The sequence below is a fragment of the Mobula hypostoma genome, chromosome 3 (genome assembly GCF_963921235.1).
Source record: "Mobula hypostoma chromosome 3, sMobHyp1.1, whole genome shotgun sequence".
Classification (NCBI taxonomy): domain Eukaryota; kingdom Metazoa; phylum Chordata; class Chondrichthyes; order Myliobatiformes; family Myliobatidae; genus Mobula; species Mobula hypostoma.
In genome coordinates this window covers 1,163,005-1,180,618 of record NC_086099.1, presented here as the reverse complement: position 1 = coordinate 1,180,618, position 17,614 = coordinate 1,163,005, and the positions used below count along the sequence as shown (strand labels likewise).

Below are 17,614 nucleotides of genomic sequence, written 5' to 3'. Positions count from 1 at the left end.
GGCGTTAGTCCGGCTGAATCTAGTCATAGTCATAGTCATACTTTATTGATCCCGGGGAAAATTGGTTTTCGTTACATAGAAACATAGAAACATAGAAAATAGGTGCAGGAGTAGGCCATTCGGCCCTTCGAGCCTGCACCGCCACTTATTATGATTATGGCTGATCATCCAACTCAGAACCCTGCACCAGCCTTCCCTCCATACCCGCTGATCCCCGTAGCCACAAAGGCCATATCTAACTCCCTCTTAAATATAGCCAATGAACTGGCCTCAACCTTTTCCTGTGGCAGAGAATTCCACAGATTCACCACTCTCTGTGTGAAGAAGTTTTTCCTAATCTCAGTCCTAAAAGGCTTCCCCTTTATCCTCAAACTGTGACCCCTCGTTCTGGACTTCCCCAACATCGGGAACAATCTTCCTGCATCTAGCCTGTCCAATCCCTTTAGGATTTTAAACGCAAACAACAGGAATTCTGCAGATGCTGGAAATTCAAGCAACACACATCAAAGTTGCTGGTGAACGCAGCAGGCCAGGCAGCATCTGTAGGAAGAGGTACAGTCGACGTTTCAGGCCGAGACCCTTCCTCAGGACTGCAGTCAATGTTTCAGGCCGAGACCCTTCGTCCTGAAACGTCGACTGCACCTCTTCCTACAGATGCTGCCTGGCCTGCTGCGTTCACCAGCAACTTTGATGTGTGTTCCCTTTAGGATTTTATATGTTTCAATCAGATCCCCCCTCAATCTTCTAAATTCCAATGAGTACAAGCCTAGTTCATCCAGTCTTTCTTCATATGAAAGTCCTGCCATCCCAGGAATCAATCTGGTGAACCTTCTTTGTACTCCCTCTATGGCAAGGTCTGGTGAAACTTCTTTGTACTCCATCTATGGCAAGGAACAAGATACAGTTGCACCATAAATAATAAATAGTAATAAAACCATAAATAGTTAAACAGTAATATGTAAATTATTTATGCAGGAAGTAAGTCCAGGACCAGCCTATTGGCTCAGGGTGTCTGACCTTCCAAGGGAGGAGTTGTAAAGTTTGATGGCCACAGGCAGGAATGACTTCCTATGACGCTCTGTGCTGCATCTTGGAGGAATGAGTCTCTGGCGGAATGTACTCCTGTGCCCACCCAGTACATTATGTAGTGGGTGGGAGACATTGTCTAAGATGGCATGCAACTTAGACAGCATCCTCTTTTCAGACACCACCGTGAGAGAGTCCAGTTCCATCCCCGCAACATCACTGGCCTTATGAATGAGTTTGTTGATTTTGTTGGTGTCTGCTGCATTTGTGCTCCCCGTTCAACCCGAACAATACTCAAAGTAAAGGTTCCACATTTTGATTTATTTCTATTTCCCTCCGAGGGAAGTTGGGGCATTTGTGAAGCATCTGCTGCAGTCAGAGTTTGATTTAGGAACAGACCGCTTGGCCTATCGGCTTGATGCCAGTTCCCTCAGGTAGGAGGGAGTGGGTGGATTTTATTAGAAGGATGAAGACGGTGTGAGAGGGGCTGGACAAGATGTTTGTCCCGGTGGGGACAGGAGGGGCTCATCTGTGGAAATGTCTGAGCCCACAGTGGTGTCGAGCAGAGGGATTCACTACATTGGGGGGCAAACACCGGCAGACTGTTGCCCTGCAAGTGGGGCCAATGGTCCGGGCAAAGTGGGGTGTTGGGGGTCAACGGCAGACAGACCCGAGGTCTTACTGAATGACAGGATGGGCTGGAGGGGCCGAGTGGCCTGCTCCTGTCCCTGTTGTCCTTGTGCTTACAGGGAAGGAATAACCAGACCCTTCCCGGACCTGTAGGATGTCCCAGTGGGTATTATAGGGACTGGGGCTTGGAGCTCAGTTATTCCCAAACTCGATCAACAATTTGGCTGAGATACCAAATGCTACATAGAAACATAGAAAACCTACAGCACAATACCGGCCCTTCGGCCCACAAAGCTGTGCTGAACATGTCCCTACCTTAGAAATTACCCAGTGTTACTCATAGCCCTCTATTTTTCTAAGCTCCATGTACCCATCCAGGAGTTTTGTAAAAGACTCTATCGTTTCTGCCCCCATTACCGCCGCTGGCTGCCAATTCCATGCACTCACCACTCTCTGTGTAAAAAACTTGCCCCTGACATCTCCTCATCTCCTCTGTACCTGTACATTTCTGAGTCTGTTGTTGACAGTGAATTCACATTTATATGGCAAAATGATGCAAAATTCATTTTTTAAATTTTGGGTGACACAGATCTGTATAATTTATCTAATCTACATTCCAAAGTACAAGTTCAAAATAAATTTATTATCAAAGTACAATGCGTTGCCTTATACAATACTGAGATTCATTGTCTTGTGGGCATACACAGTCAATGTAAGAGACACAATAGATTCAGTGAAAGACCAGACACAACAGGACTGACACAATGTAGGAAAGAGAACACACTGTGCAAATCCAAAAAAATAGAAAATAATAATAATAATATATAAATACTTGAGCAAAAATGTCGGAAACATGAGGTGAAAGGTCCTTGAAGGTGGCTCCATGGATTGTGGGAACGGGTCAGTGATGGGGTGGGTGACGTTATCTCCTTTGCTTCCAGTGTCTGATGGTTGTGGGGCAATAACAAATCTGTGATGCTACTGCAAGTAAGTGTTTCGCTGTGCCTGTAGCACCCTGGACTTGTGCACTCAGCAATTAAACTCAACTGAAAGTGAGAAAACCCCGAGGTTTGAGTAGTGATTGTATCATCAAGAAGCTTCAGCGTCCATTCTCATGCACGGATGTGAGGTGTGGACACTCACCAAGACTATGCGAAAGTCTCTAGATGGTTGCTATACACGAATGCTCCGGATGGCTCTTGACGTGAGTTGGCAACAGTACATGACAAACGTTGAGCTCTATATCGTGATGCTCACCACTAAAATTGAGGTGAGAAGACTGCAACTAGCGGGGCACTGTCTACGCCACCCCGATCTACCTGCCAGCCTAGTCATCATATGGGAGCCCAAGCACAGGGGGATGAACCCTGGGCGCCCTCCCAAGACTATGGTCAACACGCTCCTAGAAGACAGCAGTGCGACTAATGTAGATGAACTGAACACACTGATGAGGGAGATGGAGAAGCGGAGAGTCCATCATCATGCCGGACGCCGGCCCCCTAGGCCTGAGTCGACATAGTAGTAGTAGCTTCAGGGTGACAAAGGGAAACTGAATGAACGGGGACAGGTCAGCTGGCAAGGAGAGGTTACCCACTTCTGCAGGAGACACAGAAACACTGAGTGTGTTTAAATGGTGAGGGACTGATGTGCAGTGGGTAGGGAGGGAGGTGAAAGGTATTTACTGGAGGAGTTACTGGGTATAAGACTGAAACTATCCTCATACTCTTCCTTCAGACTGCACCCACAATACTGTGTAAAATCCTGCTCTCTTTCCTCACAGAGTTTAGTTGTGCAAATAATGAACTACTGGAACACCTCAGGCAACACACATAAAACGCAGGAGGAAATCAGCAGGCCAGGCAGCATCTGCAGAAAAGAAGAAATAGTCAAAATTTTGGGCCGAGACCCTTCATCAGGACTGGGCCTCAGCCGCAAAGGCAGCATCTGGTGACAGAAATGGCCAGTCGAGATTTTGGGTCGATGCTCTCCCTCTGGACTGTAAGTGGAGGGGAGATGACGAGAGAAAAAGGGCCGAACTATTCAGCGAGAGCTGGATCCAGGAGAGGGGAGGTGAGAAGCTGGAAGTAGTGACAAGTGGACGGAGGTGAGCGTTCGGAGTCACACAGGGCTGTGGAAGATGGAAAATAATTACACAGTGGTTTAAAAAAGAGGTTAGATAATATTTGTTATAGAGGGCATTCTTCCTAGTGATCCCAGAGTGGTGTTGTCATCCCAGAAGAAAGATGAAATGCGAGAACTGTTCCGTTTAGAGAATGTAGGTCTGAGAGACAAACTGATTGAACTGATTGGTTGAACCAGGGACCACAGTCTCAGAAAAGGGGTGGACTGTTCAGGACTGGGAGGAGGGGAATTGTCTTCCCTCAGAGTATTGTGAATCACGAGACTCAAAAGGGCAGTGAATACTCAGTCAGCCTCCTCACAAAAAGCAGAGGTCAGCAGATGAGCAGAGACTGCAGGATGCACAAAATTGAGGATCCGGCAGAAACATCAGGGCGGCATCTGTGGAGGGAAATGAACAGCTGGAGGGAAATTTCAGGCCAAGACTGAGTCAGGGGACGGTGATTAGTATGGTGAGGGGAAGGGGTGGGGGCAGAGCTGGGAAGATTTAGCGAAGTGTGAGATGGATCCAGGTGAGGAGGGTGATGAACGATGGAGGAGAGAAGGGTGGAAGTAGTGATCAGGCCTGGGAGATCAGAAAATAAACTTACTTTGAAATATGCAATGAAATTACACACAGGTCACTATACAACCCTGAGATTTGTTTTCTTGTGGGTATACACATTAAATTGAAGAACCGGAATAGAATCAACGAAGGACCATCCCCAACAAGGCCGACAAGCAAACACTGTGATAAAAACAATTGTGTAAATAAAAAAGTAAAAATGAAATGATAATGATGATGATGATCATAATAATTTAAAAGTTAGCAAAAATATCATCTGATAAAGAGTTGTTGAAAGTGAGTCCATAGGTTGTGGTGATGGGATGAGTGAAATTGAGTGAAGTTATCTCCTTTGATTCATGATCCTGCTGGGTGAGGGGCAATAGCTGTTCCTGAACCTGGAGTTGTGAGTCGTGAGGCTCCTGTACCTTCTTCTTCATGGCAGCAGCAAGAGGAGAACATGGTCTGGGTGGTGGGTGCTATGATGTTGGATGCTGCTTTCCTGTAACAACTGTCCATGTAGAAATGCTCAATAGTGGGGAGGGCTTTGCCTGTGATGCACTGGTTTCTATCCACAATTCTTTGTAGGACTTTCCCTTAAAGGGCATTGGTGTTTCCCTCTTAGGTCACGGTGCAGCCTGTTAATATACTCTCCACCACACATCTATAGAAATTTGTCAAAGTTTTATATGTCCTGCCGAAGAATCTTGACAAAATCCTCAGGGTGAAGAGATACGGCGGTAGTTTCTTCATAATTGCACGCACCTGCTGGGCCCAGGCCAGGTCCTCTGAAATATTAACAGTGAGGAATAAAAAGTTGCTGACCCCCTCCACCTCTGATCCACCGATGGACGTCTGGACTCTCCTCCTGAAGACAATAATCAGCTCCCTGGTCTTGCTGACATTGAGTGAGATGTTGTTATTGTGCAACACTCGGCCAGATTTTCAATTTCCTTCCTACATTTATCACCACACTTGTTTCGGCCTATGACAGGGCTGTCGTCAGCAAACTTGAATATGGATCGGAGCTGTGCTTAGCCATAGAGTCATAGGTGTAAAGCAGGGGGCTAAACACACAGTTTCGTGGTGACCTGTGCTGATGAGGTTGTGGAGCAGATGTTGTTGCCAATCTGAACTGAATGAAAACAAACTTTTGTGAATCTGCACGATAATGAACTGGTCCCCACCACAAGTAGGAGCAGAGGATTCCAGAGATTCAATACTCTTTTGAGAGAAGGAACTTCTGCACACCTTGATTTTAACTGATTGGCCCCTTAATTTGTAAATATGTCTCTCCCACTACTGAAACCATTTCAGAATCTATCCGCTAAACGACCCCTACATGATTAGTTACTTTTCGATAACTGACATCGGGCAATGATTAATTAATAGCAATAACAATCGATATAAAACTGACTGGCGTCTGCAAGGCAGCAACCGGCGTGTCCAGGTTGCACAAGGGGATATTGAGACCAAGTTTGAAACGTATCGATTAGGTTTGAGGGGATGATAGTATCGAATGCCGAGCTGCCATCGATAAAGAGCATTCGGATGTTTGTAGCTTTGCTGTCCGATGCTCCAGGGTTGAGTGTAGAGCCAGTCAAACGGAATTTGCTGCGCCGGGAAGCACACGGTCTCGGATATCATGTCGCGCATGCGCATACCGCCAGCGGGCGGCCGTTTCCTTCCGTGCTTCCGCATTCAGTGTTACCTCGGTCCGGAGTTGGGGCAAAGTTTTCGCCCGTCGAGAGAGGCTCTCGGCTCCTCCGTGAGTATTTGCGCCCGTCGCGGAGTGTTGCTGGTCTGATATCGGGCAGAGTGTCCCCAGTTCAATTCACCGAACGGAAAGATGGAGAAATTGTACTTCCCGGACGCAGCTCCACTTGTATGAGTTTCTGCCTTGTCGGCCCGTTCAGGCAAGGCGATGAGATACAGATCTGACTCCCTCTGTTGTTATGTACAGCCTGTGATTCCTGATTCTTCCTCTTTATAGCATTACCGCCGCCCACTGCAATACAAGGATAACAGGAGCCAGATCCCGCCTCTCAAATTTATTGTAATTTAAAAAGTTCACCAGGGCCCCACACGGCTTAACCATCCCTGAATATCCTGCAGACAAGCTAGCCCAAACCTACTCCATAAGACATAGAACATAGAATAGTACAGCACAGTACAGGCCCTTCGGCCCACAATGTTGTGCCGACCCTCAAACCCTGCCTCCCATATAAGCCCCCACCTTAAATTCCTCCATATACCTGTCTACTAGTCTCAAAGACAGAGGAGCAGAATTAGGCTATTTGGTCCGTTCAGTCTGCTCGGCCATTACGTTATGGCTGGTCTAATCTTCCTTCTCCCCGTATCCCTTCATGCCCAGACTAATCAAGAATCTATCAAACTCTGCCTTAAATACACATTAAGCCTTGGTCTCCACAGCTGCCTGTGGCAAAGCATTCCACAGATTCATCACTCTCTGGGTAAAGACATTCATCCTCATCTCCGTCCCTCCATTCTGAGGCTGTGACCTCTGGTCTCAGACCCTCTCAAAATCGGTACCGAGAACTGAATCAGCGCTCAATGTCACTGGCGTACGTTGTGAAACTTGTTGTTGTGTGGTGCATCCGTTAACATTTTCTGGAGTCTGGTAACATCCAGGATCGCATCAAACTCCTGATGAAATACAGCGGCTGTCATGCTATTTGTAATTGTATCCAGATGTTAGAGCCGGCTTAGATCTTCAAAGATTGTGACAAACTGAAACTTGAAGCTGCTAGCACCACCCTTCACTGCTCTTCCCTCCACTTCCCCTTCCTGAAATCCACAATCAATCAATTCCTTTGTCTTACCGATCTGAGTACAAGCTTGTTGTTTTGGTACTGTTCAACCAGCTGATCTATGTTACAGTTGCACACCTCCTTATCACCATCTGGAATCCTGCCAACAATAGCAAACTTCTAGTTGACTGTTGAGCTGTGCCTAGCCACACAGTCATGGGTATAGAGAGAGTAGAGCAGTGGGCTAAGCACGTAGGTGCACCAGTGTTGACTGTCAGGAAGGAGGAGAAGCTGTTTCCGATCTGCACAGACCGTGCTCTCCCGGTGAGGAAATTAACAATCCAGTTCAGAGAGAGGAACAGGGACTCAGGTTTTTGGAGCTTGTCGATTAGAACTGAGTGTATATTTGTGTTGAATGTGAAGCTGTAATCATCAAAAGGCAGTCTGATGTAGGGTTTACTCTTGTAGTTCCGTCTGGCCAACATCTCCCTCATCTTGATCCAAGGATGTTAATCTTAGGATCATGATCCTCCACTCATTCTGTTGACTATTCATGGACACCCAGCAGGTGTGCTACAATCACATTGTATACAGATAGAGGTAACATTTACTTTAGGGGACACTGTTTCCAGCCCTTGGAGGACTCGTCCCTGCTGTTGCTATGTAATATGTAAAGTAAAGTAAAGGCATCCGTTAGTCTTCCGAGTCTTCACTCTCCAGGGCAAAGGCCTGGGCAAGGTTGTATGGAAGACCAGCAGTTGCCCATGCTGCAAGTCTCCCCTCTCCACGACACCAACGTTGTCCAAGGGAAGGGCATTAGGACCCATACGGCTTGGCACCAGTGTCGTCGCAGAGCAATATGTGATTAAGTGCCTTGCTCAAGGACACAACACGCTGCCTCGGCTGGGCTCAAACTCACGACCTTTAGGTCGTTAGTCCAATGCCTTAACCACTTGGCCACGTGCCCACTATGTAATATGACTGTTCCACCAATGCATATGGCAAGAAAGACTTGATTATTCATAGGCAGAATAGACAATGAACAATTCTCTTTAGTACTGAACCCACAACTGTTTTCACGACACTTGACAACAATGTGAATCCCTTTCAAAGGGCAGGTTACATTATTCCCCTGTTGCGGAATGTGGAACTCTGCAGTAACATTAAAACCTCCCTTTACTATCACCATCTGTACCCAGTGCACTGTTGGTTGGTGTAAGACGTGTAATGTGACATAAGGGTACCTTGACTTCAAGCCATTCTTTTCTCTGCCTCCTGATGCCCAGTTTGGTACTTGATATGGATCAAGTTGTAATAAATTTGTGCCAATCATGGCTATTAATCATGTAGACTATTCGGCACAAATCTCACTCTTCTGTGTTTCCTTCATAGTTGAGTCTATGTGGTCAGTAACCAGGTTCATTGTATCTTGAAGGGGCTTCACTACATCCAGAGTTACCTGGGATACACCACGGACAATCTGATTAGTCTGGTACTGATCTCGATAACGTTCTCCAGGAATATCCTGTATTTTCTACTGAAGGGACTGTATCTAGCTTTCTAATTCTATTGTATTTAAGGTATTGACAGTGAGTACCCCGAGGCATAACCTGGTCTCAGTAATTCTAAAAGTCCCCTTTTCCTTCTATCTTTGACAGGTTTAAACTCTCTCCTGCTTCACTGCCTTCTAAGAATGTGAGTAAATAACTGTCTTGTTGCAGGCGAGCACCATTATTTTGGTTTGATTAAAAACTACCCACAGGTGCTGGTATCCAAGTACCAAAGTGACAAATTTGCTCACATCTCCTAACACTGATCCCAACCCCTCTGTGTTACCCTGGGCTCTGGTATCATTTAAGTTACTTAAGGGTGTGGGATGGTCGATTGTCTAGTAGTTTTGAAAAATCTGAAGGGTCCTGGGTCCTGAAAGAATCACTTATCCATGTCCTTCAATGCCCTTTCCACTGACTATCCTGGTGTACGATGTCCTCCTGTGAATATTTTATAATGATTGAAACAACATTCGAAAAATGCTTGGCGTGCCCACCTCAACCGATGTGCCTCTTATGCGAGTTACTGTCCAGCTCAATGTTCACATGAGTATGCTCCCACTGTACTGCAACCTTACCACAGCCATCATTACCCGAAAGCTGTTCAATAGGCGGGAGGAGAAGATGGCGGCACGATGCAGCTCGCAGCGGCCACTCCGGTAGTGATGTCTGTTATTTGTCGAGTGGGATGCTGTGCACAATCCTGATTTGATAGAGACGGACGTGAGAGCACGGGGGAACATCTGGTGAAACTTCTGAAATGCCTGCTTTGCTGCTGCTACTGTGTGATCCAGAATCTCCGGAGGAGAAGTCCCCAAGTCCTCGGCTTTGCTTGTTGCTCGGTGGCCGGAGTGAGGTCGAAGCGCTCGGCAGAGATGGTGCTCGGAGAGGCTGTGTCAGAGGGCTGGTCGGAGGCTCGAAGTTTTCGGATGGACTCAGAGTCCGCTGCGGTCGGGAGCTTCCAATGGTGCTGCATTGGTGAGTTGGCGGCGCTTGGAGGTTCATGGCAGGGAGAGTTTCTCCCTTCTGCCGCCTGCGTGAGATGATGAGTCTATCGGGACTTTGAGACTTTTTTTTACCGTGCCCGTTGTCTGCTCTTTATCAAATTATGGTATTGCTTTGCACTGTTGTAACTATATGTTATAATTATGTGGTTTTGTCAGTTTTAGTCTTGGTTTGTCCTGTGTTTCTTGTGATATCATTCTGGAGGAACGTTGTTTCATTTTTTAATGCATGCATTTCTAAGTGATAATAAGCGAGGACTGAGTGTTCTCATAATCTAATAATTGGGCCTAAAAGCTGATAATTATTATTTCCTCTGCGATACTTCATCTTGAGAATTTTATTTCAGAACTGTACATTTGCAGCTTCTGGAATACGGAAAGTTTTTGTCCACGCCCGTCACACCATTCTCCCCAGCATAGTACATATTTGAGTCCTCTTTCTTCTTTGGTAGACCCGTAAGTTTAAGCTGTTGTTCCTTCTACCTTCCGATCTCGCCAGTCTGTGGCAGCTGTTCCTGCCCATTTAAATCACTTTGCATTGCTAATCTCCTTCCAACTTCTCTATTTTTGTTTTGATACAAATGGTCCCTGGAGATAATCTGCTGTCATATCATGATGTCCGTGCTTTTCTCCAGTACGTGAAGGTTTTCTGCAAGGAAGGTAGAAAATTTTTGTACCCTTTACAACTGCATCTCATCCCTACAGTGTCAGGGCAGACTGACCAAATCATTTCGATTCGACCACCCAGCAACAGCTGGATAAATGAGTATGTTAAGATGGTGAGGGAATTAATGGCAAACTGCTTTTTGAAACAGCCCAATATTTAAATTGGTAATTTGCATGACAAATACTATGATTGCATCATAACTATTTTTAAAAGAAATGCAAATGCAAAAATTACTATGTCCAAAGTCTTGAGCAACATATTTTATGTTTATAAAAAGAAGGCAGTTTTGTGAGTAAAAACAACTTTTAGGATTGTTCCGCAAATATTCCAATCTTCCAAAATGTTAACTTAAAATTCCTAATTTAACTGTCTACCCATGAGCAATTTCCCTCTGAAATGAGGGCATCTCATATCTGGAATAGAGATGCAGAAATTTCCATTACCTTAACCTGGATTCTACATGGCCAGTGTGGAATCTGGGTCTATCTGTGAAACAATTTCATGGAAAAAACATAAAGAAGCACTGAACAAAAACAAGGACAGGACTGAACAAAAATCCACGCTTGTAATTTTCTTCTTTCAATACCTTAGTAAGTAACTGCAAAGTTTAGAATGAACAGTTAATTCCCACCTTGGAAAACTTCAACATTTCTTTTGGCACCATGTCAGTAAGGTCCCTTTGTTCTACCGCAGACCTCAGTCCCCGAACACTCACTCTGTAAGTTTTAGCCTGGCTTGTCCTGTCAAAGTGCAGCACCTTGCAATTGTCTATGTTAAACCCCACTTGTTATTTTTCAGCCCATTTTCCCAGCTGGTCTAGATCAGCTTACAAGCTTTGATCACTTTCTGCCCTCTCCACTCCACCCCTAATCTGACGTGTGACGTCGGGCAGTGCAGCGCGGCAGATTTAAAAGGGCAGACATCCTGCTTCGGGTTTGATTCGAAGAAGGAGTCTGAGAGTCTGAGTGGGAGTGCCGAGAAAGAGATTTTTGAAATTTTCGTTATTTTTTTTCTCCAACGGCTTTCTGAGAGGCGGGACTGCGCAGGCGTGTGACATCGGGCTGTGCAGCGCGGCAGATTTAAAAGGAACAGAGCCTCATAGAGCGGGCAGCGTAGTTTGCGGGTGGCGGAGTGAGCCGGGAGCAGAGTGAAGACTTAAGGGCTTCGGCTCACCGGGCTTAGGCGGAAGCGAGCGAGGCGAGGAAGGTTAGACATTCATTTTCTGTTGCTATTTGAGGAGAGGGGCATTATGACTGTGAGGGCAGTTTGCTGTTCTCGGTGTCGGATGTGGGAGGCCCTGGAGTCTTCAAGCCTCCCGGACGTCTACATCTGCGCCAAGTGCATCGAGATGCAGCTCCTAAGGGACCGCGTTACGGAACTGGAGCTGCAGTTCGATGACCTTCGTCTGGTCAGGGAGAGCGAGGAGGTGATAGAGAGGAGTGGAAGGCAGGTGGTCACACCGGGGCCACGGGAGGCAGACAAGTGGGTCACGGTTAGGAGGGGGAAGGGGAAAAGGCAGGTGATGGGGAGTACCCCGGTGGCTGTGCCCCTTAACAACAGGTACTCCTGTTTGAGTACTGTTGGAGGGGACAGCTTACCTGGGGGAAGCGACAGTGGCCGTGCCTCCGGCACAGAGTCTGGCCCTGTAGCTCAGAAGGGTAGGGCAAGGAAGAGGAGGGCAGTTGTGATAGGGGACTCGATAGTAAGGGGGTCAGATAGGCGATTCTGTGGACGCAGTCCAGAGACCCGGATGGTAGTTTGCCTCCCTGGTGCCAGGGTCCGGGATATTTCTGATCGTGTCCAAGATATCCTGAAGTGGGAGGGTGAGGAGCCAGAGGTCGTGGTACATATAGGTACCAATGACATAGGTAGGAAAAGGGATGAGGTCCTGAAAGAAGAATATAGGGAGCTAGGAAGGGAGTTGAGAAAAAGGACCGCAAAGGTAGTAATCTCGGGATTACTGCCTGTGCCACGCGACAGTGAGAGTAGGAATGCGATGAGGTGGAGGATAAATGCGTGGCTGAGGGATTGGAGCAGGGGGCAGGGATCCAAGTTTTTGGATCATTGGGACCTCTATTGGTGCAGGCGTGACCTGTACAAAAAGGACGGGTTACACTTAAATCCTAGGGGGACCAACATCCTGGCAGGGAGATTAGCGGGGGCTACTGAGGTGACTTTAAACTAGAACGGTTGGGGGGTGGGAATCAAATTAAAGAGGCTAGGCGTGAGGAGGTTAGTTCACAACAGAGGGATGGGAACCAGTGCAGAGAGACAGAGGGGTGTAAAGTGAGCGTAGAAGCAAAAAGTACAAAGGAGAAAAGTAAAAGTGGCAGGCCGACAAATCCAGGGCAAGCATTAAAAAGGGCTAAGAGAGTTGTAAAAGAGCGCCTGAAGGCTTTATGTGTCAATGCAAGGAGCATTCGTAATAAGGTGGATGAATTGAAAGTGCAGATTGTTATTAATGATTATGATATAGTTGGGATCACAGAGACATGGCTCCAGGGTGACCAGGGATGGGAGCTCAACGTTCAGGGATATTCAATATTCAGGAGGGATAGACATGAAGGAAGGGGAGGTGGGGTGGCGTTGCTGGTTAAAAAAGAGATTAACGCAATAGAAAGGAAGGACATAAGCCGGGAAGATGTGGAATCGATATGGGTAGAGCTGCGTAACACTAAGGGGCAGAAGACGCTGGTGGGCGTTGTGTACAGGCCACCTAACAGTAGTAGTGAGGTTGGAGATGGTATTAAACAGGAAATTAGAAATGTGTGCAATAAAGGAACAGCAGTTATAATGGGTGACTTCAATCTACATGTAGACTGGGTGAACCAAATTGGTAAAGGTGCTGAGGAAGAGGATTTCTTGGAATGTATGCGGGATGGTTTTTTGAACCAACATGTCGAGGAACCAACTAGAGAGCAGGCTATTCTGGACTGGGTTTTGAGCAATGAGGAAGGGTTAATTAGCGATCTTGTTGTGAGAGGCCCCTTGGGTAAGAGTGACCATAATATGGTGGAATTCTTCATTAACATGGAGAGTGACGTAGTTAATTCAGAAACAAAGGTTCTGAACTTAAAGAGGGGTAACTTTGAAGGTATGAGACGTGAATTAGCTAAGATAGACTGGCAAATGACACTTAAAGGATTGACGGTGGATATGCAATGGCAAGCATTTAAAGGTTGCATGGATGAACTACAACAATTGTTCATCCCAGTTTGGCAAAAGAATAAATCAAGGAAGGTAGTGCACCCGTGGCTGACAAGAGAAATTAGGGATAGTATCAATTCCAAAGAAGTAGCATACAAATTAGCCAGAGAAAGTGGCTCACCTGAGGACTGGGAGAAATTCAGAGTTCAGCAGAGGAGGACAAAGGGCTTAATTAGGAAGGGGAAAAAAGATTATGAGAGAAAACTGGCAGAGAACATAAAAACGGACTGTAAAAGCTTTTATAGATATGTAAAAAGGAAAAGACTGATAAAGACAAATGTAGGTCCCCTGCAGACAGAAACAGGTGAATTGATTATGCGGAGCAAGGACATGGCAGACCAATTGAATAATTACTTTGGTTCTGTCTTCACTAAGGAGGACATAAATAATCTTCCAGAAATAGTAAGGGACAGAGGGTCCAGTGAGATGGAGGAACTGAGTGAAATACATGTTAGTAGGGAAGTGGTGTTAGGTAAATTGAAGGGATTGAAGGCAGATAAATCCCCAGGGCCAGATGGTCTGCATCCCAGAGTGCTTAAGGAAGTAGCCCAAGAAATAGTGGATGCATTAGTGATAATTTTTCAAAACTCGTTAGATTCTGGACTAGTTCCTGAGGATTGGAGGGTGGCTAATGTAACCCCACTTTTTAAAAAAGGAGGGAGAGAGAAACCGGGGAATTATAGGCCGGTTAGCCTAACGTCGGTGGTGGGGAAACTGCTGGAGTCAGTTATCAAGGATGTGATAACAGCACATTTGGAAAGCGGTGAAATGATCGGACAAAGTCAGCATGGATTTGTGAAAGGAAAATCATGTCTGACGAATCTCATAGAATTTTTTGAGGATGTAACTAGTAGAGTGGATAGGGGAGAACCAGTGGATGTGGTATATTTGGATTTTCAAAAGGCTTTTGACAAGGTCCCACACAGGAGATTAGTGTGCAAACTTAAAGCACACGGTATTGGGAGTAAGGTATTGGTGTGGGTGGAGAATTGGTTAGCAGACAGGAAGCAAAGAGTGGGAATAAACGGGACCTTTTCAGAATGGCAGGCGGTGACTAGTGGGGTACCGCAAGGCTCAGTGCTGGGACCCCAGTTGTTTACAATATATATTAATGACTTGGATGAGGGAATTAAATGCAGCATCTCCAAGTTTGCGGATGACACGAAGCTGGGTGGCAGTGTTAGCAGTGAGGAGGATGCTAAGAGGATGCAGGGTGACTTGGATAGGTTGGGTGAGTGGGCAAACTCATGGCAGATGCAATTTAATGTGGATAAATGTGAAGTTATCCACTTTGGTGGCAAAAATAGGAAAACAGATTATTATCTGAATGGTGGCCGATTAGGAAAAGGGGAGGTGCAACGAGACCTGGGTGTCATTATACACCAGTCATTGAAAGTGGGCATGCAGGTACAGCAGGCGGTGAAAAAGGCGAACGGTATGCTGGCATTTATAGCGAGAGGATTCGAGTACAGGAGCAGGGAGGTACTACTGCAGTTGTACAAGGCCTTGGTGAGACCACACCTGGAGTATTGTGTGCAGTTTTGGTCCCCTAATCTGAGGAAAGACATCTTTGCCATAGAGGGAGTACAAAGAAGGTTCACCAGATTGATTCCTGGGATGGCAGGTCTTTCATATGAAGAAAGACTGGATGAACTGGGCTTGTACTCGTTGGAATTTAGAAGATTGAGGGGGGATCTGATTGAAACGTATAAGATCCTAAAGGGATTGGACAGGCTAGATGCGGGAAGATTGTTCCCGATGTTGGGGAGGTCTAGAACGAGGGGTCACAGTTTGAGGATAGAGGGGAAGCCTTTTAGGACCGAGATTAGGAAAAACTTCTTCACACAGAGAGTGGTGAATCTGTGGAATTCTCTGCCACAGCAAACTGTTGAGGCCAGTTCATTGGCTATGTTTAAGAGGGAGTTAGATATGGCCCTTGTGGCTACAGGGGTCAGGGGGTATGGAGGGAAGGCTGGGTTCTGAGTTGGATGATCAGCCATGATCATAATAAATGGCGGTGCAGGCTCGAAGGGCCGAATGGCCTACTCCTGCACCTATTTTCTATGTTTCTATGTTAACGTCTTCTGCAAGTTTTTGAATCTGTTTGCCGCATTATTATTCAATTATTCATAGGGATGATAAACAACAACAGACCCAGACCCAGCACCAATGCCTGCAGAACACAGGACTAGAGAGTGACACTATATACTGGCTTCTCCCACTAAGCCAACATTGAATCCAGTTGACTGAATGCCAAATAACTTACCCCTTCTGGGCCAACCTCCCGTGGAGTACTTTGTCACAGATCATGCAGGCAACATTCAGCTTTCCCTTCATCTAACTTCTTGGTAACAGCTTCAAAAACATCTGTAAAATTCATTGGATGTGATCTGCCACAGGCAAAGCCATGTTGAGTATCCCCAATTAGACCCTGTTTACCCAAGTGCATATAATGGATGTCATATCTAGTACCTTACAATAAATATAGAGAAAAATACTGGATTCCGGTCTGTATAGATTAGATTAGATTATGAGGACACTCAGTCCTCATTTATTGTCATTTAGAAATGCATGCATTAAGAAATAATACAATGTTCCTCCAGAGTGCTATCACAAAAAAAAACAGGACAAACCAAGGACTAACACTGACAAGACCACATAATTATAACATATAGTTACAGCAGTGCAAAGCAATACCATAATTTGATAAAGAGCAGAGCATGGGAACGGTAAGAATAAGTCTCAAAGTTCTGATTGACTCCCGATATTCACCGATAGCAGGCGGCAGAAGGGAGAAACTGTCTCTGCCATAAACCTCCAGGCACCAACAACTATCGATGCATTGGAAGCACCTGACCACAGCCGACCCTGAGTCGGTCCGAAAACTTAGAGCCTCCGACACTGAGCACCATCTCTGCCGAGCGTTTTGACCCCGCCCCGGCCGCCAAGCAACAAGCAAAGCCGAGGACTCGGGGCCTTCCCCTCCGGAGATTCTGGACCACACAGTAACAGTGGCAGCGAAAAAGGCATTTTAGAAGTTTCTCCAGATGTTCACCCGTGCTCTCACGTCTGTCTCCATCAAATCAGGATTGTGCACGGCACCCTACTTGACAGATTACAGACATCATTCACCGGAGTGGCCGCGCAAGCTGTGTCGCACGCCATCTTCTGTATGTATGTGTATTAAATAATTCTGTTAAAATACAGTATATAGTGTAAAAACAACAAATAAAAATGTGGTGATGTGGTGTTCATGGGCTCTGTGTCATTCAGAAATTGGATAGCAGAGGGGAAGAAGCTGTTCTGGAATCGCTGAATGTGCCTTCAGAATTCTGTACTTCCTTCCTGATGAGAACAACGTGAAAGGGACAGGTCCTGCGTGACCGGGGTCCTTCATGATGGACGCCGGCTTCCTGAGGCACCGCTCATTGAAGATGTATTGGATACTACGGAGGCTAGTGCCCATGATAGAGCTGACTAATTTCACAAGTTTCTGCAGCTCATTTTGGTCCTGTGCAGTGGACCCACCGTCCTCCCCCACAGCAGACAGTGATGCAGCCTGTCAGAATGCTCTCCTCGGTACATTTGTAGAAGTTTTCGAGTATTTTGGGTGACAAACCAAATCTCAAGCTCTGAATGAAATATAGCTTGCCTTCTCTGCAGCCTCATCAATATCTTGCATCCAGGTTGGAACATGTGGTTTCTTTTTAAATGCAATAATCAGGAGCAGATCTGCTTCTTCACGTCCTTTTTTGCCAATTTCAGCCCAGCTACAGTTTGAATGTGTACAATCAGTATCTGGGAAATAACAAGAGAAAAACAATCGAATACTTAGCAAGCAATGCGCATTCTATTGGTGTCTGGGGGCCAGTGATGTTACAGTAACCCCGGCCCCTATCAGCTGGAGTTTGCTGTGGGTAATAAACGAGTTGTGTTGTGAAAAGTATAATGCGACTGAAGAATAATATTGTGTTGGGCCTGATCTCGCTATGCTTCCTCTGAAGCACAGACAGAAGGGCCAAACAAAGCATAGTTACTGTTACCAGACATGGACATAAGAAAAGTGAGTAAACTGA

The 17,614-nt window shown here is 46.1% G+C and overlaps 1 protein-coding gene across 2 annotated transcripts in view; it reads left to right on the top strand.

Moving 5' to 3' along the window:
- Window positions 1-5,968: 5,968 nt before the first annotated feature.
- The window catches only part of LOC134343342 (carcinoembryonic antigen-related cell adhesion molecule 1-like), a 56,470-nt gene continuing 44,824 nt past the window's right edge, over window positions 5,969-17,614 (top strand). The window contains exons 1-2 of one of the 2 annotated variants that reach the window (XM_063042030.1): window positions 6,012-6,107; window positions 8,769-8,805. The gene's annotated coding sequence lies outside the window, so the exon portion shown is untranslated. Of the gene's footprint in view, window positions 6,108-8,768; window positions 8,806-17,614 lie in introns of both variants that reach the window. The other variant, XM_063042029.1, reaches the window with a different exon arrangement.